At 46.4% G+C, this 24448-nt stretch overlaps 1 long non-coding RNA gene across 1 annotated transcript; it reads right to left on the minus strand.

Annotated features, from left to right (window-relative positions):
* Positions 1–1069: 1069 nt before the first annotated feature.
* On the minus strand, positions 1070–15633 carry LOC139228895 (uncharacterized). Its single transcript, XR_011587639.1, has 3 exons — positions 15107–15633; positions 11089–11172; positions 1070–1533 (listed from the first exon to the last, which is right to left on the minus strand). It is a non-coding gene; the product is annotated as an uncharacterized lncRNA (long non-coding RNA).
* Between the last annotated feature and the right edge of the window lie 8815 nt (positions 15634–24448).

Below are 24448 nucleotides of genomic sequence, written 5' to 3' on the forward strand. Positions count from 1 at the left end.
CAGTGTGGTTCAACCTCAGACAGAAGTTGGGGAGTGGATAGTCTAGTTTGTTTTCTTTGGAATGGAAGAGGCTGAGGGGAGACCTCTTTGAGGTGTATAAAAATTATGAGGGGCCTAAATAGAGTGGATAGGAAGGACCTATTTCCTTAGCAAAGGGGCCAACAAACAGGGGGCATAGAGTTAAAGTAATTGGTCGGAGGTTTTGAGGGGAACATTTTTCACCCAGAGGGTGGTGGGGGTCTGGAACTCACTGCCTGAAAGGGTGGTAGAGGCAGAAACGCTCACCACATTTTAAAAGTACTTTGATGTGCACTTGAAGTACTGTAACCCTCAGGGCTACGGACCAAGAGCTGGAAAGTGGGATTAGGCTGGATAGCTCTTTGTTGGCCGGAGCGGACACAATGGGCCGAAATGGCCTCCTTTCATGCTGTAAATTTCTATGATTCTTTGACAGACCAAGGTGTGATTTGCCAATGAGAGCCACACCGCCGATGGCACATGGCGATCTGAGCGGGGCAAGTGGTGGAAGGGGTAGCCAGGTGGGGAGGCTTCATTTAAGGGTAAGGTGTCATCGCCCCTCAACCAAGTTTCCGTCAGGGCTATGATGTCAATGCAATCATCCACGATAAGCTCATGGATGGCAAGAGCCTTGTTCGCAAGCGAATGGACATTCTGGAGGGAGATGCGGAGCGTGTCAGTGATGGCTGCCCCACTGCCAGCATTCAGTGGATTAGCGCTGGGGCGAAAGAGTTGGCTCGGGAGAAGATTGGCAAGATTAGCCCCCAGTGGTGTAGCTGGGCAGGAAGGTCGGCTTGAGCGTAGGATGGGACAGTTGGGATTGCGACCAGTGCCTCCATGGGCCCGATAGAATCATCTATAAACAACAGCTGTAGATAGTAAAACAATAAATTAATAACTATATAAATAAATACTGATATATAATTAAATAACTTTATACATAACTATAAATCTATATATAAGTAACTGCATATAAAAAAAGAGAACGTGTCCAGTGACAACGCTGGAATTAATGGCAGTCTATAACCATAACCTTATTCACTGACTCCAAGCCTAACCCCTATATATGTAAGTAAATAAATGTATATAAATCAATGTATATGAATTAATATTTATTTGTAGCTAGGCTACAGGAAATGTTATTCGACGAAGTCTGTATTTTCCTTACGTATTCAAAACTTTTTTTCTGTTTTTCTTCTGACCGTCCCGTGTCCTGGGAGACTGACTAGCATTAATCTTTATCTATAGTCCGAATTTTATTTTCAGCGAAGGTCGCTTTTAAGAGCGAGCAGAATCCTAAAACTGTAACAAGAAGTTCCTTTGTGACGTTTGCCGCTCGAACAATGAATGGGGTTCGGGGCCCCGAGGTCGGAGGTTCCTTCTTCGGCTGTCGAGCACTCAATTCAAACCGTCCGATATTAACCTTGGGGGAGCCTGTGACTGAGATCCACACTTCACTGTCAATGAGAGAACTCGGAGATGTGTGCTTATTTAGTCATTCTTACTGCATGTCTTCTGATTTCCCAAAGGAAGGTAAAAGGTTAGTTATTAACAAACAACTCAATCAGTAAATAGATGTTCAAATTATAGCACTCATTCGTAAAAATGTATTTCTCAATAACCAACTACATTTGATATGATTAACCTTTCACCCTGTTTTCCTCTCCATACTTTCCCTGCTCAATGTTTGTTTCACACATATTTTTGGAATGATCTTTTCTTGTGTTATATCCGTTTCTCACACACACTCAGGAGATCCCCCATGTTCTGCTGGTTTACTGTGTCAATTGAACAAGGACAATGACCAAGCTTATGATCAGAAGTCAGTGAAGACCTTGAGTGAGCAGTTCCTACGTTTCACTAACTCATTGCTGAGGACTTCCAAGATCGCGGATCCTATCCACCAAGTCTTGGGACGAGAGGGAGAGACAGGTAAGGCACTTCACCTCTGGCCTGACTTACTTTTTATTTTAAAAAAGTGGACATGTCCAGTGATATCGCTGGGTCAATAGCAGTATTTAACCATAACCTTAATACCTCACCCTAATCCCAAACTTTAACCCTAAACACTAATCCTAGCTTGGTCCTGGGGCACAAGGATCAGTACTGGGGCAGGAGTGACCTGTACAAGATGGACAGTTGTACCTCAACAGGGCTGGGACCTATGTCCTTGTGGGGAAGTTAACTGGTGCTATGGGGATATGTTTAACCTAATTTAGCAGAGGGAGGGCCACAGGGATGAATGACTTGGATTTCTATAGCGCCTTTCATGACCCCCGGACACCTCAAAGTGCTTTAAAGCCAATGAAGTACTTTTTGGAGTGGTCACTATTGTAATTAAGCATTATTGAGGAGATACAAGGTGCACAGAGGATTGCAAGAGACAAACAGCATTAGAATAAAGAATAGTTCAGAAATAGGAGGGATAAGACAGCAGATAAATGCAAGGCAGGCTAAGATAGGTTTGGAGTGCATGTGTATAAAGGAGTGTGTGAGCTGCAGGCACAAGTAGCCAAATGGGATTATGATATAGTGGCAATAACAAAGATCTGGCTCAAACAAGGGGAGGAATGGACACTTAATATTCCTGTCTACAATATATTCAGGAAAGATAGGGAAGGAAAAAAGGAGAGGGCAGTGGCAGTATTGATCGAAGACACTGGGGCCAAAATTCAGCCTCCTGTAAAGGCCTCTTACCATCGGAAAGCGGTGGCCAAGCGGTGGAGTCGAGTGGCCACCAATTTATGGTCGAATGGCCGCTGCCAGCGAAATTCACCTCGGGGGTTTTTTCAGCGGTGTTCGCTTCCGCCCCGCTGCTGTTGACCCCTCCGAAGTTCGTAATCAAAGCGTACACCGCCGATCTCCCGCACCTCCAGCGAAATTCACCTGGGAAATCTTCCACCCGCGACGCGGTGCCGACAGTTTTTTCTGTTGGTGCACTGTGTTGGAAGTGTGTGCGACATAGCTGTGCGGCGGTTAGTCAAGGGGAGGGCGCACTGCTGCGGCCGCCATCTTTTTTTTTTGTCGGCCGACTGCCAGGTTGTCCAACAATTATGCCCCCAGGTTCGGCTGGCCGCCAACAGGCAGCCTGGCACCCCCTCTTGGATGCCAGGCCATTGGCCCATTTGAAACCCTCCCTTGTGGCCCAGTGGAACAAATTAGAATAATGGCAGTGGCTCTCTCCTTTAAGTGAAAGGAAGAGACATGGTGACTCATACACGTCATGCCGCCATCAGCGCCAGGCTGATGACTGACAGCGACGGCGACTCCGTCCCGCCTCCACTTCTGCCCCTCGAGAGTGCTCACCGCCGCACTTCTGCCCCTCGAGAGTGCTCACCGCCGCACTTCTGCCCCTCGAGAGTGCTCACCGCCGCACTTCTGCCCCTCGAGAGTGCTCACCGCCGCACTTCTGCCCCTCGAGAGTGCTCACCGCCGCACTTCTGCCCCCTTTATGACCGGTTTCCAGCCCGCTCCAAAAACATTGCCAAAGTGCTGAATTTCGCGCAGGAGACCACCTCATCCACAGTGGTGGTAAAAACACTTCAACAGAGGTAGGTGCGACCCGTTTCAGGCGGACCTGAATTTCTACCCCACTGCTTCAGCATTAGAAAGGGATGATGTACCTGAGGGTTCAAAGATGGAATCCTTTAAGGGGCTGCACGGGCTATTCAAATACCGTGCATGCGCAGTTTTTACATTGAAATGCTGGCAAGCCGACTTCACGGATTCCCTGGAGCAGTACGGGGCCACGTACCTTGCAGGGAACACTGATCACAATATCATTAGACTTGAGTAGTTATGGAAAAAGACAAGGAAAAATCAAATGTGAAAATACTTAACTGAAGGAGAGCTAATTTCAGTGAGTTGAAAAGCGATCTGGTCCAGGTGGATTAGAATCAAAGATAATCAAGTAAAATAATAAATGGGAGGCCTTCAAAAAGAAGATATAGATCATGTACAGACAAGACATATTCCCAAGAGGGGAAAAGGAAGGGCACCCAAAGGTAGAGCTCCCTGGATGACTAAAGATATAAGCCTAGAAATTGTGCTACTTACCTTCACCCATTTGCACCATTATCCTGGTGAAAAATTGAAGCTGTCACCCTAGCACCCTTCTCTGGTCCTGGAGATGTAAATGAAGAGAGCATGACGTCAGTTGACGCCACGACTACAAACTTCGACCTTAGCGCTGAGTTCAGTGCTGGGTCCTAAGCTCGCTCTATAAAGTAAGCATTCAGCAGACTCACAAACACGCTGTCAGGACTTCTTAAAGGGGCACACACATTTTTCAGGTAAGTTTGCACTAAAGCTTTTGGACTGGATTTTAAACATTTTATTTAAGTAGTGAATTGGTGCAATGTGTTAAAAGTGTTTTTAAGTGTGCAGGGGGTGCGACTGGACACTTGCAAGGATTCAGTTGGTAAAAGAAGGCCTCTGAGAAGACAAAAAATGTTGAAAATACTCAGCAGGTCAGACAGCATCCGTGGAGAGAGAGAGTTCACGTCTTAGACTTTTATTTCAGATTTACAGGAATGGTGCCAGAGGACTGGAGAATTGCAAATGTTACACCCTTGTTCAAAAAAGGTGTAAGGATAAACCCAGCAACTACAGACGAGTCAGTTTAACCTCGGTGGTGGGGAAGCTTTTAGAAACAATAATCTGGGTCAAAATTAACAGTCACTTGAACAAGTGTGGATTAATTAAGGAAAGCCATCACAGGTTTGATAAAAGTAAATCGTGCTTAACTAACTTGATTGAGTTTTTTGATGAGGTACCAGAGAGGATTGATGAGGTCAATGTGGTTGATGTGGAACTCGACATCAACTTCCAAAAGGCGTTTGATAAAGTGTCACATAATAGGCTTGCCAGCAAAGTTGAAGCCCATGGAATAAATGGGACAGTGGCAGCATGGATACGAAATTGGCTAAGTGTCAGTAAACAGAGAGTAGTGGTGAACGGTTGTTATTCGGACTGGAGGAAGGTATACAGTGGTGTTCCCCAGGGGTCAGTATTAGGACTACTGTTTCTCTTGATATATTGATTTGGACTTGGGTGTACAGGGCACAATTTCAAAATTTGCAGATGAGACAAAACTTGGAAGTATAGTGAACAGTGAGGAGGATAGTGTTAGACTTCAAGAGGACATAGGTGGAATGGGTGGACACATGGCAGATGAAATGTAATGGAGAAAAGTGCGAAGTGACACATTTTGGTGGAAAGAACAAGGATAGGCAATATAAACTAAAGGGTACAATTCTAAAGGCGGTGTGTGAACAGAGAGACCTGGGGGTACATGTGCCTAATTGTTGAAGGTGGCAAGGCAGTTTGAGAAAGCGGTTAAAAACACATACAGGATCCTGGGCTTCATAAATAGATGCATAGAGTACAAAAGCAAGGAAGTTATAATGAACCTGTAAAGAACACTGGTTCAACCTCAACAGGAGTATTGTGTCCAATTCTGGGCACCGCACTTTAGAAAGGATGTGAAGGCCTTAGTGAGGGTTCAGAAAAGACTTGCAAGAATGGTTTCAGGGATGAGGGACTTCAGTTATGTGGGTAGACTGGAGAAGCTAGGGTTGTTCTCTTTAGAGCAGAGAAGGTTGACAGATTTGATAGAGGTGTTTAAAATCACGAGGGGTCTAGACAGAATACATCGAGACAAACTGTTCCCATTGGCGGAAGGGTCGATAACCAGAAGGCACAGGTTTAAGGTGATTGGCAGAAGAAACAAAGGCAGAAGACATGAGGAAAAACATTTTTACGCATGTGAGTGGTTATGATCTGAAATGCACTGTCTGAATGAGTGGTAGGGGCAGAGTCAACCATGGCTTTCAAAGGGGAATTGGATAAGTACCTGAAGGAAAAAAACTTGCAGGCCTATGGGAAAAGGGCGGCAAAATGATTTTAGCAAGGCTTTTGATAAGGTCCCACATGGCAGACTGGTCACGAAAGTAAAAGCCCATGGGATCCAGGCCAAAGTGGCAAGTTGGATCCAAAATTGGCTCAAAGGCAGAAAGCACAGGGTAATGGTTGATGGGTGTTTTTGTGACTGGAAGGCTGTTTCCAGTGGCATTCCGCAGGGCTCATTACTAGGTCCTTTGCTTTTTGTGATATACATCAATGATCTAGACTTGAATATAGGGGGTATTATTAGAAACAGAAAATAGGTGCAGGAGTAGGCCATTCGGCCCTTCGAGCCTGCACCACCATTCACCATGGCTGATCATTCCCTCAGTACCCCTTTCCTGCTTTCTCTCCATACCCCTTGATCCCTTTAACCATCAGGGCCATATCTAACTCTCTCTTGAATATATCCACTGAACTGGCTCTTTGCGGTAGGGAATTCCACAGGTTAACAACTCTCTGAGTGAAGAAGTTTCTCCTCATCTCAGTCCTAAATGGCCTACCCCTTATCCTAAGACTGTGTCCCCTGGTTCTGGGCTTCCCCATCATCAGGAACATTCTTCCCGCATCTAACCTGTCCAGTCCCATCAGAATCTTATATGTTTCTATGAGATCCCCTCTCATCCTTCTAAACTCCAGTGTATAAAGGCCCAATTGATCCAGTCTCTCCTCATATGTCAATCCCGCCATCCCAGGAATCAGAGTGGTGAATCTTCACTGCACTCCCTTAATAGCAAGAACGTTCTTCCTCAGATTAGGAGACCAAAACTGAACACACTATTCCAGGTGAGGCCTCACCAAGACCCTGTACAACTGCAGTAAGACCTCCCTGCTCCTATACTCAAATCCCCTAGCTATGAAGGCCAACATACCATTTGCCTTCTTCACCACCGGCTGTACCTGCATGCTAACTTTCAATGACTGATGTACCATGACACCCAGGTCTCGTTGCACCTCCCCTTTTCCTAATCTGCCGCCATTCAGATAATATTCTGCCTTCGTGTTTTTGCCCCCAAAGTGGATAACCTCACATTTATCCACATTATACTGCATCTGCCATGCATTTGCCCACTCACCTAACCTGTCCATGTCACCCTGCAGCCTTTTAGCGTCCTCCTCACTGCTCACACCGCCACCCAGTTTAGTGTCATCTGCAAACTTGGAGATATTACACTCAATTCCTTCATCTAAATCATTGATGTATATTGCAAAGAGCTGAGGTCCCAGCACTGAGCCCTGTGGTACTTCACTAGTCACTGCCTGCCATTCTGAAAAGGACCTGTTTATCCCGACTCTCTGCTTCCTGTCTGCCAACCAGTTCTCTATCCACGTCAGTACATTACCCACAATTCCATGTGCTTTGATTTTGCGCACCAATCTCTTGTGTGGGCTCTTGTCAAAAGCCTTTTGAAAGTCCAAATACACCACATTGCAGATGATACTAACATCGGCTGTGTGGTTGATAATGAAGAAGAAAGCTGTAGATTGCAGGAAGATATCAATCAACTGGTCAGGTTGGCAGAACAGTGGCAAATGGAATTCAATCCGGAGAAGTGTGAGGTAATGCATTTGGAGAGGGCTAACAAGGAAAGGGAATACACATTAAATGGTAGGACACTGAGAAGTGTAGAGGAACAAAGGGACCTTGGAGTACATGTCCACAGATCCCTGAAAGTAGCAGGCCAGGTAGATAAGGTGGTTAAGAAGGCATATGGAATGCATGCCTTTATTAGCCGAGGCATAGAATACAAGAGCGGGGGGGCGGGGTGGTTATGCTTGAACTGTGTGAAACACTAGTTAGGTCACAGCTCGAGTACTGCGTGCAGTTCTGGTCACCACATTACAGAAAGGATGTGATTGCACTGGAGAGGGTACAGAGGAGATTTACGAGGATGTTGCCAGGAATGGAAAATCTTAGCTATGAGGACAGATTGGATAGGCTGGGTTTGTTTTCCTTGGATCAGAGGAGGCTGAGGGGAGACCTCATTGAGGTGTATAAAATTATAAGGGACCTAGATATAGTGGATAGAAAGGGCCTATTTCCCTTAGCAGAGGGGTCAACAACCAGGGGGCATAAATTTAAAATAATTGGTAGAAGATTTAGTGGGGATTTGAGGGGAAATTTCTTCACGCAGAGGATTGTGGAGGGTCTGGAACTCACTGCCCGAAAGGGTGGTAGAGGCAGAAACCCTCACCACATTTAAAAAGTACTTGGATGTGCACGTGAAGTGTTGTAACCTGCAGGGCTACGGACCTAGAGCTGGAAAGTGGGATTAGGCTGGATGACCTCTTGTTGGCTGGCACGACATGGCTTCCTTCCGTGCTGTAAATTTCTATGATACTATTCTATAAGTTGGACTAGCTGAAGTGCTCTTGCAGAGAACCAGTACGAGATCAAGCGGCCGAATGGCCTCCTTCTGTGCTATAACCATTCTATGATTCACACGCAGAGGGAAGAGGAAGACGCAGAATTGAAGGATGCAACCCAGACTGCCCTTTCTGGCTGGGATATCTGAGATGGAATCATTTGCCTGCAGTACCAGTAAACACACAATTCCCCTTTCAACATTTGTCCCACACCGTACCTTCCTTCTGTTAATGTCCATCACAGCATCCTCTTGGCTACAATGCTGAAATAAAAGCCACCACAAAGCAAACTTTCCAATTCAACTTTATACATCTATCCATTGAATATGACATCAAGAAATTAACTCATCACCTTTATGCATTCTGTTCGTGACTGTCTTGTGTGTGCCTATCCTACTGATGTCACTCAGTGCTACCCCAGTGGCTGCAGCATGGCTGGTGGATGCCTGTTGACTTTCAGTGGGGGACACTGCAAATGGCCTCGCTGGTCGACCTAGAAGAGCCGGTGACTAGGAACGTGAAATCGAGTGATGGTGTTTCTTCTTCTTCACTCTTCCTCTTCTTGGTCAGTGACTGGCTGGGCAAGCTGGATTTCCTGGGTGTGTGAAATGAGGAAGGCATAAGGGTGCAGTTGTGATGAAGGGAGAGCGGGAAAGCATGAGGTGCATGCCAGAAGGAGGATAACGTATAAGGATACCAGCATCTTGTATCCTTTCAGCTCCGCTACTGGCCAAGGGCTCAGCCACACCCCTGCTAATAATGGTCTCCTCTAAGGGGGTTAGGTGAAGCTAGGAATGGGAGGTGTGTCTCGTGTTTGGTACAGATTGTTGGTAGGTGAGTGACAGAGGCAGTATGGGGGGGTGGTTGTGCATTGATCAGTGTATGAGGCTAGTGGTGCAGTTTTTAGGAGACGGCTCTTGGAGATGCATTCACTGACCTTGACCACTGGGTGCGGAAGGGAATTCAGCTTTAAGAGCTGAAGACTTCCATTTGGGAATTCTTTTTAATGTTAATTCTTTTTCAGAAGGCACTTGAACTGTAAGGGCTAAAATCTGTTTATTTTATATGATTTTCTTTTCTATTTGTGAATGCAATTCCGCTTTAAGAGTCTGAACTGCTTTCTGAAATGACAGCTTTGCTTTAACAAAAGGCTGTTTGTGCTGCACTGACGCTATGTCCACGCTACATTTGGGCCTCTTGCTGGGACCAATGCCACCAGAACGACGTTGCACAGCGAGTTTAGCATTGGGCTAATGTTAATTAGTCCCCAGTGCCAATTTACCATTCTTGCCAGCACCAACATTTTCAGCGGCCGTTAACACTGGCCTGCAGTGGCACCGGCAAGTTTTTAATGCTATCAAATTTTTAGCCCACAATGATTGAAATGAAACAGAAAAAGGAGGCTTATGCTAAATGTCAGGTTCATAATTCAGTCGAGAACTAAGTTGAATACAAATAGTATAGAGTAGAACTGAAAAAGGAAATAAGAGGGACAAAGAGATTATATAAGAATAAATGAGCGGGCAACGTAAAAAGGAACCCAAAAGTCATTATAAACATATAAATAGTAAAAGAGTAGTCAAAGGAATGGTGGGCTAATTAGGAACCAAAAATGAGATCTTCTTGTGGAGTCATAGGGCATGGCTCAGGTACTACTTGAGTACTTTACATCTGTCTTCAATAAAACCAAGAGGATGTTGCCATTGTCAACAACAACAACTTGTATTAATACAGCGCCTTTAACGTAGTAAAACGTCCCAAAGCGCTTCACAGGAGTATTATGAGACAAAAAATTCAACATTGAGCCACATAAGGAGAAATTAGGGCAGGGATCCAAAAGCTTGGTCAGAGGTAGGTTTTAAAGAGCGTCTTGAAGGAGGAAAGAGAGTTAGATAGGCGGACAGGTTTAGGCAGGGAATTCCAGAACTTAGGGCCGAGGCAACAGAAGGCATAGCCATCAATGGTTGAGCGATGATAATCAGGGATACTCAAAAGGGCAGAATTAGAGGAGTGCAGTCATCTTGGGAGGGGTCGGGGGGGCGGGTTTGTGGGGCTGATGGAGATTACAGAGATAGGGAGGGGCAAGGCCCTGGAGGGATTTGAAAACAAGGTTGAAAATTTTGAAATCGAAGCGTTGCTTAACCGGGAGCCAATATAGGTCAGTGAGCACAGTAAAGTTGGAGGTAGTAGCGAAATTGGATAGGATAAAAATAGACAAAGAGGAAGTACTTTAAAGGTTGGTAGTGCTCAATATAGAAAAGTCACCCGGTCCGGATGGGATGTCCCCTAGGTTGCTGGGGACAGTACAGGTGGAAATTGCAGATGGTATGGCCACAATCTTCCAATCCTCATTAGATATGGAGAATGGTGCCAGAGGACTGGAGAACTGCAAATGTTACAACCCTGTTCAAAAAAGGGGAGGGGGATGAACCTGGCAACTGCAGGCCATTCAGCCTAACATTGGTGGTGGGGCTCAACAAGCTCCCCGCTGGAGTGGAACTAGACTATAGAACCAGTGGGAACCGGTTCAACCTTCGTCACCTCCAGGCTAGATCCAAGGTCATCCCATCCTCTGTCATCGAACTATAGTACGTGGATGACACTTGCGTCTGCGCACATTCAGAGGATGAACTGCAAGCCATCGTCAACATCTTCACCGAGGCACACTAAAGCATGGGCCTTACACTAAACAGCCGTAAGACAAAGGTCCTCCATCAACCTGACCCCACCACATAGCATTGACCCCTGGTCATCAAAATCCATGGCGTGGCCTTGGACAATATGGGCCATGTTCCATACCTCGGGAGCTTACTATCAGCAAGGGCAGACATCGACGACGAGGTCCAACACCGCCTCCAGTGTGCCAGTGCAGCCTTTGGTCGCCTGTGGAAGAGAGTGTTCGAAGATCAGGACATCAAATCTGGCACCAAGCTTATGGTCTACAGGGCTGCAGTGATACCCGCCCTCCTTATATGGCTCATAGACGTGGACCATATATAGTAAACACCTCGAATCGCTGGAGAAATACCACCAACGCAAATCCCCTGGGAGGATAGACGCACCAACGTCAGTGTTCTCGATTAGGCCAACATCCTCAACATCGAAGCACTGACCACACTCGACCAGCTCCATTGGGCGGGCCACATCATCCGCATGCCCGACACATGACTCCCAAAGCAAGCGCTCTACTCGGAACTCCGACACGGCAAGCAATCCCCAGGTGGGCAGAGGAAATGTTTCAAGGACACCCTCAAAGCCTCCTTGATAAAGTGCAACATCCCCACCGACACCTGGGAATCACTCAGTGGAGGAGGAGCATCCGGGAGGGCGCTGAGCACCTCGAGTCTCGTCGTCGAGAGCATGCAGAAAACAAGCGCAGGCAGCGGAGGGAGCGTGCGGCAAACCAGACTCCCCACCCACCCTTTCCTTCAACGACTGTCTGTCCCACCTGTGACAGAGACTGTAATTCCCATAGTGGACTGTTCAGTCACCTGAGAACTCACTTTTAGAGTGGAAGCAAGTCTTCTTCAATTTTGAGGGACTGCCTATGATGATGATGATGATGGTGGTGGGGAAACTTTTAGAGAATAATCCAGGACAAAATTAATTAGCACTTGGAAAAATATAGGTTAATAAATGAAAAACAGATTTGTTAAAGACATGTTGTATTTGACTAAATTGATTGACTTCTTTGATGAAGTAACGGAGAGGGTTGATGAGGGTAGTGTGTTTGATGTTATGTATATTGACTTTCAAAAAATGTTTGATAAAGTACCACATAATAGACCCGCTATCAAAATTGAAGCTCATGAGATTAAAGGGGCAGTGGCTGCATGGATATGTAATTGACTGAGGGACAGAAAGCAGAGAGTAGTGATGAATGATTGTTTTTCAGACTGGAGGAAAGTATACTGTGGTGTCCCCCAGGGGTAGATGTTGGGACCACTGCTCTTTTCCATGTATATTAATGACCTGGACTTGGGTATATGGGGCATCATTTTAAAGTTTACAGATGATACAAAACTTGGAAATGTAGTAATCAGCGAGGAGGATAGTAACAGATTCTAGGAGGTCATAGACAGACTGGTGAAATGGGCAGCTACATAACAGATGAAATTTAATGCAACGACATGTGAAGTGAGGAAGAATGAGGAGAGGCAATATAAACTAAATGGTACAATTTTAATGGGGGTGCAGGAACGGAAAGCTAGGGTTGTACATACACAAGTCTTTGAAGATGGCAGAACAAATTGAGAAGGCTCTTAAGTCATTTTATATATGGTTTTATATATAGAGGCATGGTGTACAAAAGCAAGCAAGTTATGCTAAACCTTTATAAAACACTGGTTAGGCACCAGCTGGAGTATTGTGTCCAATTCTGGGCACCACACTTTAGGAAGAATGCCAAGGCCTTAGAGAGGGTACAGAGGAGATTTACTCGAATGGTACAAGGTGTGAAAGACTTCAGTTACGTTGAAAAACTAAAGACATTGGGGTTGTTCTCCAGCAGGGAAGGTTAAACGGAGATTTAATAGATGTGTTCAAAATCATGAAGGATTTTGATAGAGTAATTAAGGAGAACATTTTTCTAGTGGTAGAAGGGTTGGTAACGAGAGGACACAGATTTAAGATAACTGGCAAAAGAACGAGAGGCTACACGAGGAAAAAAATCTTTACACAGAGAGTTGATGTGATCCGAAATGCAATACTTGTAAGAATGGTGGAATCAGATTCAATGACAACTTTCAAAAGGGTATTGGATAAATACTTGAAGGGGTAAAATTTGCAGGGCTATGGGTAAGAGCAGCGGAGTGGGATTAATTGGATAGCTCTTTCAAAGAGCCAGCACAGGCACAATGGGCCAAATGGCTCCCTTCTGTGTTGTATCATGATTCTGACACCCTAACCCAGTGAACCTTAACTCGAACCATTAACCCCATGTCCTAATCCTGAACCTAAACCACACGTTGTCACCATCGTCATGCAGGGCTGACTGCGGTGTCAGTAGTCACTTCAGAAAGAGATCAAGAGAAAATGAGGTGGATCTGAAAGTAGTGATTAGATGACTCTAAGCTTGGACTTTAAAAGCCTGTAGATCGTAGATGGGAGACTGAGGTAGGGGAGGAGCTCAAAAAGAATAGCTGTTAAGAACAAGGTCAGTATGCTCCTCCCAACAAGTGACATTCTCAGTGAACTCCATGTAGAAATATGTTGCTCCATTGGGGATTTGGCGTGGAGAGTGTTGCGCGGAACAGTCCCGTCAAATAGGCTTTTAAGCAGATTCACATACTCCCAGGCTGTCTGTAATTTTTGCAGCCTGGATGAGTCCGTTTTTCGTGTATATGTTGAGTGTGAGAGGTTGCAGCTCCTCTTCCACTATTTGAAGGGGCTGCTCCTCAATTTCTGGTGGGACTTCAGCCCCACGTTCCTGATCTTTGGCAACTCACTGCGGAGGGAAGTGGGCAAGTTGGAGGACCTCCCCGTGGGATTGCTCCTGGGCCTGGCCAAGGTGGCCATTAACGGGTCCAAGGAGCGCACGGTCGGGTTGTTCGGCCTGACTGCCTACCTCTCTTCCATAGCTATGTTTGCGCCCCTGTGTCCCCGGTGAGGGAAATCCACCCGTACGTTTGAAGCCTTCTGCGATCGGTGGACACTGGAGGGACTGGAGTGCATAGTCGACACCAAATCCATATGTTGATTTGATTTGATAACATTTCTTGTTTTATTTGGAGTTTATTGTTTGTGTTATGTAATGATGTGTGTATCGTCCCAGTACCTTAAATGTAATGTAAGTACTATGCCACACCACAGAGGGCGCTGCGGTGGGAAACCCTGGTAGTACCTGTAATAAGGACTATATAAGGGTGACCACCACACCTGGGAGGCACTCTGGAGCTGAACAATAAAGGACGAAGGTCACAGCAGTTAGACTTACACCAGACCGTGTGGAGTCAGTGATTTGTGTGCTACATACACCACATTGGCAACGAGGAAGCGGACGAACTCCACGCAACCATGGCTACTCTGGGCTCGCTAAAGGATTTTACCGTGGGCAATGATTGGGAGGCCTTTACGGAAAGGCTCGAGTACTACTTCACAGCAAACGACCTGACGGAGGACACATACGCAATGAGAGAGAAGCGTAAGGCGATATTGCTCTCCAGTTGTGGAGATGAGGTTTACTGTCTCGTCAGGAATTTGTTGGCACCTGGGAGCGCCAGGGACAAGTCATACGAGGAGCTGACTGAACTCATTCGTGACCAGTTGAAACCGAAGGAGAGCATCTTCACGGCCAGATACAAATTTTACCATCACTGCAGACCTGAGGGCCAGGATGTCACCAAATATGCTGCGGACCTCAGGAGACTCGCGGCGCCGTGTGATTTTGGGGCACACCTTGACGAGGCTTTGCGGGACGTTTTCGTTATGGGGATTGGCCACGAGGGCCTCCTTCACAAGCTGCTGGCCACGGAACCCACAGTCACTCTGACAAAGGCCATCGCCATCAGCCAGGCATATATGACCTCGACTTGCAGCACCAAGCAAATGATCCACAGTCTCGAACCCGGCAGGCACTGTCCACAGGATAGCGCCCACCACGGACAAAACTGCAGAACGTGGCTCTGCCCGGGGCAGAGAGCACGGACCTCGGGATCCTGGAGCTCAGAGTCCGCTGAGGGGGGCCAATCAAGCAGCACCATGCTGGCGCTGTGGAGGAAGCCATGGAGCTCACCGGTGCAGGTTTGCGGAGTACACGTGCAATACCTGCCACGTTAAAGGCCACCTTCAGCGTATGTGTAAAATAAATCAGACTCACCATGTGGCTGAGGAGATGGGGGATGATCCACTGTTCAGCGAGGAGCAGGTAGAAGAAGATGAGGTGCTTGGACTGTATACGTGTACCGACGATTCGCCCCCAGTGATAAGTGAAGTAAAAATCAATGGAGTCCCAGTGAGTATGGAAGTGGACACGGGCTCGGGTCCATCGTTGATGAGTCGGAGAACTTTTGATAAACTGTGGATTAACCCAGCTGCACGACCCAAGCTGGTTGCGGTCACGGCGAAGATGCGTACCTACACCAGGGAACTAATACCTGTTCTCGGCAGAGCGATGGTGCTGGTATCCCACGGGGACGAGACGCACGCTTTACCTTTGTGGGTCGTTGCAGGCGATGGGCCGACGCTCCTCGGCCGGAGGTGGATGGGGACGGTCCGTGGGAGCTGGGAAAACTTCATTCCTCCACAGGCTGCTGCTCCCCGGGGTGCTGCCGTGCCCCGGGTCCCCAGAGAGCAGCGCCGACCGAGCTGGAGCTGCAGCCTCAATCCACCCACAGGCAAGTCCCAGGCCCGGACCTCACACAGAGACCCTGCAGCCCCAGCCCCCACAGGCAAGTCCCAGCCCCGGACCTCACACAGAGACCCTACAGCCCCAGCCCCCACAGGCAAGCCCCAGGCCCGGACCTCACACAGAGACCCTGCAGCCTTAATCCCCACAGGCAAGCCCCAGGCCCGGATCTCACACAGAGACCCTGCAGCCCCAGCCCCCACAGGCAAGTCCCAGGCCCGGACCTCACACAGAGACCCTGCAGCCTTAATCCCCACAGGCAAGCCCCAGGCCCGGACCTCACACAGAGACCTTGCAGCCCCAGCCCCCACAGGCAAGCAGCCCTGCACAGAGGGGCCGAGTGGGGGGGGGAGTGAGCCGGCGGGGCGCTGCGGGCGGGGTGCTGAGGGATCCAGGGGCCAGCGGTTCGGAAAGGCCCCGCAGAGGAAGAGGCCGTTGGGCGGGCCCTGCCGAGGAGCTGGTAGTGTCGGGCGGCGGCAGCAGCTGGGGGTCGGCGGCCATGGCAGTCGCAGGGGAGGCCGCTACGGAGGCCGTGGGGGACGCGGCAAGTGCGGCCGCTGGAGAGGCCAGCGGAGGCTGTGACGGCGGAGGGCATTCAGAGCGGCGGAGAAGAAGATGGCGGCGGCATCATGTCGGAGCTGCAGAGCATCAAAGATGGCGGCGCCCAAGGAGAAGCCTCGTGGAATCCTCCTGCATCAAAGATGGTGCCTTAAAGAGGAAATGCACCCGGGAGTCTTAAAAGGGCCTTACAAAGAGGTGGTCCCCACAAAGGACTTCTGTTTGGCAGAGCGAGTCTAAAATGAGCTATGTTAATGTGAGATAGTGAATTTATAATAAGAATCACTTTTTTTTATGCTGAATGGCCACTGTATTTGTGTAAAATAATGGATGAAGTACAATTAATGATAATGGCTAACAAGAAAATCAAGGTTCCGCTACCAGTCAATAACCAGTTAATGTACCAGATAATATGTACCATACTAACGCACTGTCTATGCCCACCTGCCTTCCGTTGGACAAGTGTGATGTTATGTAATGATATGTGTATCGTTGTCCTGCGTCCAGGTGGGGGGGGGGGGGCGGGGGAAAGGTGATGTTATGTAATGATGTGTGTATCGTCCCAGTACCTTAAATGTATTGTAAGTACTATGCCACACCACAGAGGGCGCTGCGGTGGGAAACCCTGGTAGTACCTGTAATAAGGACTATATAAGGCTGACCACCACATTTGGGAGACACTCTGGAGCTGAACAATAAAGGACGAAGGCCACAGCAGTTAGACTTACACCAGACCGTGTGGAGTCAGTGATTTGTGTGCTACATACACCACAGTTTGTGTCCTTTTAAAAAGGTTTTTGTTAGATTAATTTGATTTTGATTGGTGATACTGGGGATGTCATCGGCCAATGAAAAGAGTAGAAATGTGTTAATGCTAGTTAAATTGTTCTCTTATCTAGTTAACTAGCTTCATGTCCAGACTGAGCAGGCCAGTTTTGATGAAGGGGCCCCCACAAAACATTAACCTGTCTAATGTAGGACAGCAGTTCGAGCTCGAAGAGTGTCAGCCTCAGCTCTGTAATTTCTCTGTCGTCTCAGTCAGAAGGTCGTGGGTTTAAGTCCCACTCCAGAGACTTGAGCCCATAATCTAGGCTGACTCTCCCAGTGCAGTACTGAGGAAGTGCTGCACTGTCAGAGATGCTGTCTTGCGAATGAGATGTCAATCTGGACAAAAGAGATCCCATGGCACTATTCGAAGAAGAGCAGAGAAGTTCTCCCCAGTATCCTGGCCAATATTTCTCCCTCAAACAACTATCAAAACAGACGATCTGGTCATTATCACATTGGCTGTTTACTGTCTGCATATTTGGCTGCCGCATTTCGTACATTACAACAGTGGCTGCACTTTTAAAGTACTTAATAGGCTGTGCAGCGCTTTGGGATGTTCTGAGACCATGAAGGGTGCTATATAAATGAAAGCTATTTGTCTTCAAATTAACCTGCCAACACTCACTGTCTGGATGTACATTTGAAACATGGCCACCTGGGCAATATACTGGAGGGTTCCTGTGGAGTCCTATCTCAGCTAGTCTTAGTGAGAGAAGGGAAACGTTGGAAAATTGTGGAAATTATTGAAATTTGACATAGTAAATATGCTGGTGTCTCATCTTGTATTTCAGTTGAAGTTTTGATCCCGTTGAGAGGATCGCCTGTCGCTATTTACTGTCTGACCCCAGAGCTGAGTCAGAACACCATCAGCAATCCCTCGACTTACTGGTGGAGGGAGGGTGAGTCCCGGGCACGTGTGATAGGTACGTCAGTGAAAAGTGAGACGGAAACTAATGTTGGGTTAAGTCATGAGGTCTGTGCGTGATCGGGAATGATTTGGAGCCAGTCTGGGCAGCAGTTGGGAACATGACCAGTTTCAGTCCCTACTCTATTTTATTTTGATTGAGGAAAAAGTTTCTCACAATTTTGTGAATTCATTGTTCAGCTGTTACTCCAGCCCGTGTGGTTCCACATCATTTCCTTTAGGGTGTTGGGGAGGGGGGGAGGGGGAAGGAAAGGGGAAAGATGTTTTCTCAGTGGGATTTGCAGCCTCCTTTCACTGGTTTCTGACCAGTTCAGTGCCCCAACTCCCTCTGTAAAAGAGACAAATATACCATAGGTTGGTAAACTAAGGGAGTGAGAGGGTAAACAAAAAGAATGGTAAGAAAAGTGTGGTATCTTCAGGTACTCATAGAAACACACACACCCTTACGATGACAGAATCTTCCAGAAGTCACCAGTCAGGTGATCTGTTCCCTTTATTATAAACAGCATTGGCTATAGTGCCACAGGCATCCACAGGTGGAGCTATATATATTACACTTCTCCCTCCTTCATGAAGAAGTACTTGTAACAACCAATCATCATACATAACTTGCATGGTTATACATAACAAAAGATAGGGACTTATTTTGCCATATTTTCAAATGAAGCTTAACCACTTGTTTTCTGCTTCGAAGAGGATACCTTTGCTCTCGAACAGAACCTTCCAAACATGGTGTCAAATTTAAACTCATTTGAGGCTGATCCTGAGGAAAGTTTTCCTCCAAGGGATGCCCTTGATTTCCATTTGAACTCGCTCTAACTTCAAACTGTTTGTCTGCCTGACTCGGACTCAGACTTAAACTCTGACTTTCTCTTGGATTTGTTTCCAAGGATGTAGGATATGCTACTGGTGTATCAAAACTATCTGCTGAGTCAGAAATAATTGAATCATTCCCACCTTCAACTACTTCCACGTCTGTAGGTAAAATATGATCAATGTGAACAAACCTAACCTGTCCATGATCAAACATCTTGACCAAATATGTGCGAGGACCACATATCTTCACCACTCTTCCTAGTAACCACTTTCACCATTTATAGTGATGGTTATTCACTCTCACCTTCTGATTTAATTTCACACTTCTCTCTGATACTCTATCTCTATTATGATTCTCTTTCTGTCTTAATTGTGTCTCTTCTACGGACTGTGCCAGTTTCGTTTTAACAACGAGAATCTGGTTCGTGGCTGTTGTTTGAAAAACAATTCTTCTGGTGTTCTACCAGTAGTTGTGTGAAGAGTATTACGATACGTAATTAGGAAATCAACCAATGACAACTGTCGTTTCTTTGGATTTGGATCCAACATCTGTTTGATGAGGGCACGTTTTACAATTTGTGCAGTGTGCTCTGCTGCACCATTCGAAGCAGGGCGTTATGGTGGAACCTTGGTATGTTTCACACCATTTTTGCTCGTGAACTGTGCAAATTCTTCTGAACAAAATTGTGGTCCATTATCAGAAACAATTTCTTCTAGGAGGCCAAATGAAGAAAATAATCTTCGTAAAATGTCTAATGTTTTATTTTCCACATTGGAAACACCTCGACCCTCTTTGAATGGCCATCAATCACAATGAACAATTGTTGTCCTTCTAGCTCAGCAAAATCGATATGTAGCCTTTGCCACACCCTGGGAGGCCATTTCCATGGCTGTAATCATACTGATGGTGGTTGCTTGCTTACCGATTGACATGTCGTACACTGACTGACGATGTACTCTATATCTTTATCAAGACCTGGCCACCATAAGTAACTGCATGCAAAACTCTTGGTCAAGCACATTCCCAGGTGCTGGTCATGGAGGTCTCCTAATAATTTGGACCTGAATTTATTTGGTATAACCACTCTTGCACCCCACATGATACAATCTTTATTGACTGATAATTCATTCCTACGAATGAAGAATATCTTTGTCTATTACCTGGTTTGGCCATCCATTTGCAATATAATCATACACCTTTGACATAACTGGGTCATGTTTGGTTGCTCTACCAATCTCTTCAGCTGTGACTGGCAGTTCATCGATGTATGAAAAATAGGACACTTCTTCCCCATTGGGTATAACTTATGATGGGGAAGGCAATCTAGTCATAGCATCAGCATTACCGTGATCAGCTGATCGTCTGTATTCAATATCATATGTATATGCTGACAAAATCAAAGCCCATCTCTGCATTCGGGCTGCAGCTAATGTTGGAACTGTGGACTTTGGAAGGAGGATTGCTGTCAGGGGCTTATGATCCATAATGATGGTAAACTTACGACCATACAAGTATTTGTGAAACTTCTTGACCCTAAAAATTAATGCCAAAGCTTCCCTTTCGATTTGCACATAATTACGCTCACTGGCACTCAGAGTGCGTGAAGCAAAAGCAATTGGTCTCTCCTCCCCACTATGTAGTACATGAGAGATCACTGCCCCAACTCCATACGGAGAGGCATCACATGCTAGCTTGATCTCCTTAGATATGTCATAGTGAACTAACATGGTGCTCTCTTATCAATTTGCTTTTACACTCCTTCACTCCTTGAATGCTGTATTGCATTCTTCTGACCACTTCCAATGGATCTGTTTTTTCAATAGTTCATTCAGTGAATGTAATACTGTAGCTAAATTTGGTAGGAACTTCCCATAATAGTTCAAAAGACCCAAAAATGATCGAAGTTCAGTGACATTCTTGGGAGTGTGTGCATTTCTGATTGCATCCAACTTTCCCTTAGTTGGATGTAAACTATCTTTGTCTACTCTGTACCCTAAGTACTCCACTGAGTTTTGAAATAACTCACACTTGCGAGCAGACACTCGTACTCTGTGCTTCTCTAGCCGTTTGAGGACTTCATTCAATATGTTATTATGAATTTGCCTATTTGGTGCTGAAATTAGTATGTCATCTAAATAACATATTACCCCTTCAATACCTTGCAAAATCTGGTTCATCACCCCTTGGAATATGGCAGTCGCAGAACACACTCCAAATGGTAGTCTATTAAATTGATATAGGCCTAGATGAGTATTTATAGTCAAGCATGACTTGGACTCCTCATCTAGTTCAAGCTGTAAGTAGGCATTCGTAAGATCCAACTTTGAGAAAATCTGACCACCTGTCAGTGTTGTGAACAAATCTTCTACATTTGGCAATGTATTGGGGACATTACCCTCTAGAACCTGGTTTACAGTTACTTTATAATCACCACACAATCTTACCTTACCATTGGACTTAGGTACAACAATGGTTGTAGCCCAATTACATCGATCTATATTAGAAATAATGTTCTCAGTCTCTAGTCTTTTGAGTTCTTGCTCAACTTTCTTCTTGAGTGCATGTGGTACGAAACGTGGCTTGCAGTAAACCGATCTAGCATCCTTCTGTACCCTGACACTCACCTTGAAGCCTTGGATCAGACTGCCCGTTTCGCAGAACACCTTCGGATAATTCTTGATGACATCATCCTTTGATGCAAATCTCATTTCAACATGAAAAATCTCACTCCAATCCAGCTTCAGTGATCCCAACCAATTTCTTCCTGGTAAGGCAGGTTTGTCTCCTGCCACTACTATTAGAGGCCAGCTCTGAAATTGATCCTTGTATTTCACCGGTACAGTGATACAACCTACCACAGGAATGTTCTCTCCCGAGTAGCCTCGCAGCTCTATCTTTTATTTCTCCAATGGGAAATCATGCAATTTGTCGAGGTATAACGACTCCGGTACTACACTCACGGACGCACCAGTGTCGATTTCCATGGGTTTCTTGATTCCTGCAACATCTATGTGGATTATGATACTTTTCAAATCGCTGTTAGTTAACCTCGTGCTCCTGATGATATTTAGCTCTAACATCTCCTCGTCCTGTTGTTTTTCTTCCATGCTATGTAGTCTCTGGGGATTTCTACTCATAGCTTTGAATACCGGTTTACCCTTCAGTCGGCATGCCTTCATAAGATGCCCAGTTTTCCTGCAGAACAAACACGATGCCTTCACATATGGACAACTTTGAGCAATGTGTTGTCCCAGGCACCGTTAGCAGGACTTCAATGCTCCGTTACCATTGCCAGTTTCTGAGACTTTGGGGCCCAACCGCCTTTTACTTTTAACTTGCAGGCGATTCACCTTGGTTGTCTGACGACTGAAAATAGTATGAAATTCTTGGGAATATTGGTCGGCCATGTTCACTGATATAGCTGTCTGACAAGCTAAATCAAAAGTCAAGTTAGGCATTGTCAATAACTTTCTTCTGATCGCATCATTTTTCATCCCACAAACAAAATGGCAACGCAATGCTCGGTCCTGAAAGTTTCCAAAATTACAGTGAATAGATAGCTTTTTTAATGCTACAATGTACTCACTCATACTTTCTTTGGTTAACTGATCTCGTATTCCGAAACGATAACTTTCAGCAATTTCCAAGGGCACGGTGCTGTAGAGCTGATCTGCTTAAGAGTTGTGTCCTTTGGCTTGTCAGGCACAAGCAAATTTTTCAAGGTTTCATACACCTCAGACCCTGCTTCAGTTAAGAAAATAGCCCTATTGTGATACCTTCAGGTACTCACAGAAACACACACAGCCTTATGATGGCAGAACCTTCCAGAAGTCACCAGTCAAGTGACCTGTTCCCTTTATTATAAACAGCACTGACTGCAGTGCCACAGGTGGAGCTATATATATTACAAAAAGGCCATTTGCTCCACCAGTGCCTGTCCTTGTGTAGGGCTGTATAATTATTGCAAAACAGATGTATGAGAGTGTTTGTAAAAATATGATGTCCTTGTTCACTATAACTTTAGTTCCATCATCATAGGTAGTCCCTTGGAGTCGAGGATGACTTGCTTCCACACTAGAAGTGAGTTCTCAGGTGACTGAAAAATCCAATGTGGGACCTACAGTCTCTGTCAGAGGTGGGGCAAATGGTGGTTGAAGGAACAGGTGGGTGGGGTGCCTGGGTTGCCACACGCTCCTTCCGCTGTCGACGCTTGGCTTCAGCTTGCTCTCGGCGAAGAGACTCAAGGTGTTCAGCGCCTTCCCGGATGATTTTTCTCCACTTTTGGGCGGTCTTGGGCCAGGGATTCCCAGGTGTCGGTGGGAATGTTACATTTTTTCAAGGAGGCTTTGAGGGTGTCCTTGAAGCGTTTACTCTGCTTGCTTGCCGTGTCGGAGCTCCGAGTAAAGCGCTTGTTTTGGGAGTCTCGTGTCAGGCATGCGGGTGATGTGGCCCGTCCAGCAGAGCTGATCGAGCGTGGTCAGTGCTTCGATGCTGGGGATATTGGCTTGAGTGAGGACACTGATATTGGTGCGCCTATACTGCCAATGGATTTTCAGGATATTGCGGAGGCAGTGTTGGTGGTAATTCTCCAGTGTTTTGAGTTCCATCTAATTGATTACAGCAAATGAGTCCATTCAGTTCATAAGGTCCAACTGTTCAATACTGGGGGATCAGACCGTCCAACCAGTGAATACTGGGGGATAAGACCGTCCAACCAGTCAATACTGGGGATCAGACTGTCCAGCCGTTCAATACTGGGGATCATACTGCCCAACGTTCAATACTGGGGGATCAAACTGTTCAACACTAGGGGATCAGACTGTCCAACTGTTCAACACTGGGGGATCAGACTGTCCACAACTGTTCAATACTGGGGGATCAGACTGTCCAACTGTTCAATACTGGATCATCATACTGCCCATCCGGTCAATACTGGGGGATCAGACTGTTGAAATGTTCAATATTGAAGATCAGACTGTCCAACAATTCAATACTGAGGATCAGACTGTCCAACCCGTCAATACTGGAGGATCGGACTGTCCAACCAATCAATACGGGGGATTAGACTGTTCAACACTGGGGTACAGACTGTCCAAACATTCACTACTCGTGGATTTGTCTGTCCAACCGTGTTGAAGTTTACATGCTGCTTACAATCCTTGGAATGGGCATGGGTTGATCGCACATCGCGATCCCAGCAACCATTTTTGGGCCTTATCTAATTTCTTGGCCTAGGTGATTTCCCCCTCGCTAATGCAGGTGCACTGAGCCCAGTTATAGTGCCTAGCAGATAGCTGGCTGTGATCAGCAAACTCAGCACAGATCAGCAGCAAAACCTTGCAGCAGAGAAGGGAGGTAAGTTGAAGACCTAGCACAAAGGAAGATGGTTGTGGTTGTTGGAAATCAATCATCCCAGCCCCAGGACATCGCTACAGGAGTTCCTCGGGGCAGTGTTCTAGGCCCAACCATCTTCAGCTGCTTCATCATCTTCTTCTTCTTAGGCAGTCCCTCGAGGTTGACTTGCTTCCTCACTAAAAATGAGTTCTCAGGTGACTGAAGAGTCCAATGCGGGACCTACAGTCTCTGTCAAAGGTGGAGCAAATGGTTGTTGAAGGAACGGGTGGGTGGGGTGCCTGGGTTGCCGTGTGCTCCTTCCACTGTCTACGCTTGGCTTCAGCTTGCTCTC

Source organism: Pristiophorus japonicus, chromosome 18 (assembly GCF_044704955.1).
Source record: "Pristiophorus japonicus isolate sPriJap1 chromosome 18, sPriJap1.hap1, whole genome shotgun sequence".
NCBI classification, from domain to species: Eukaryota; Metazoa; Chordata; class Chondrichthyes; family Pristiophoridae; genus Pristiophorus; species Pristiophorus japonicus.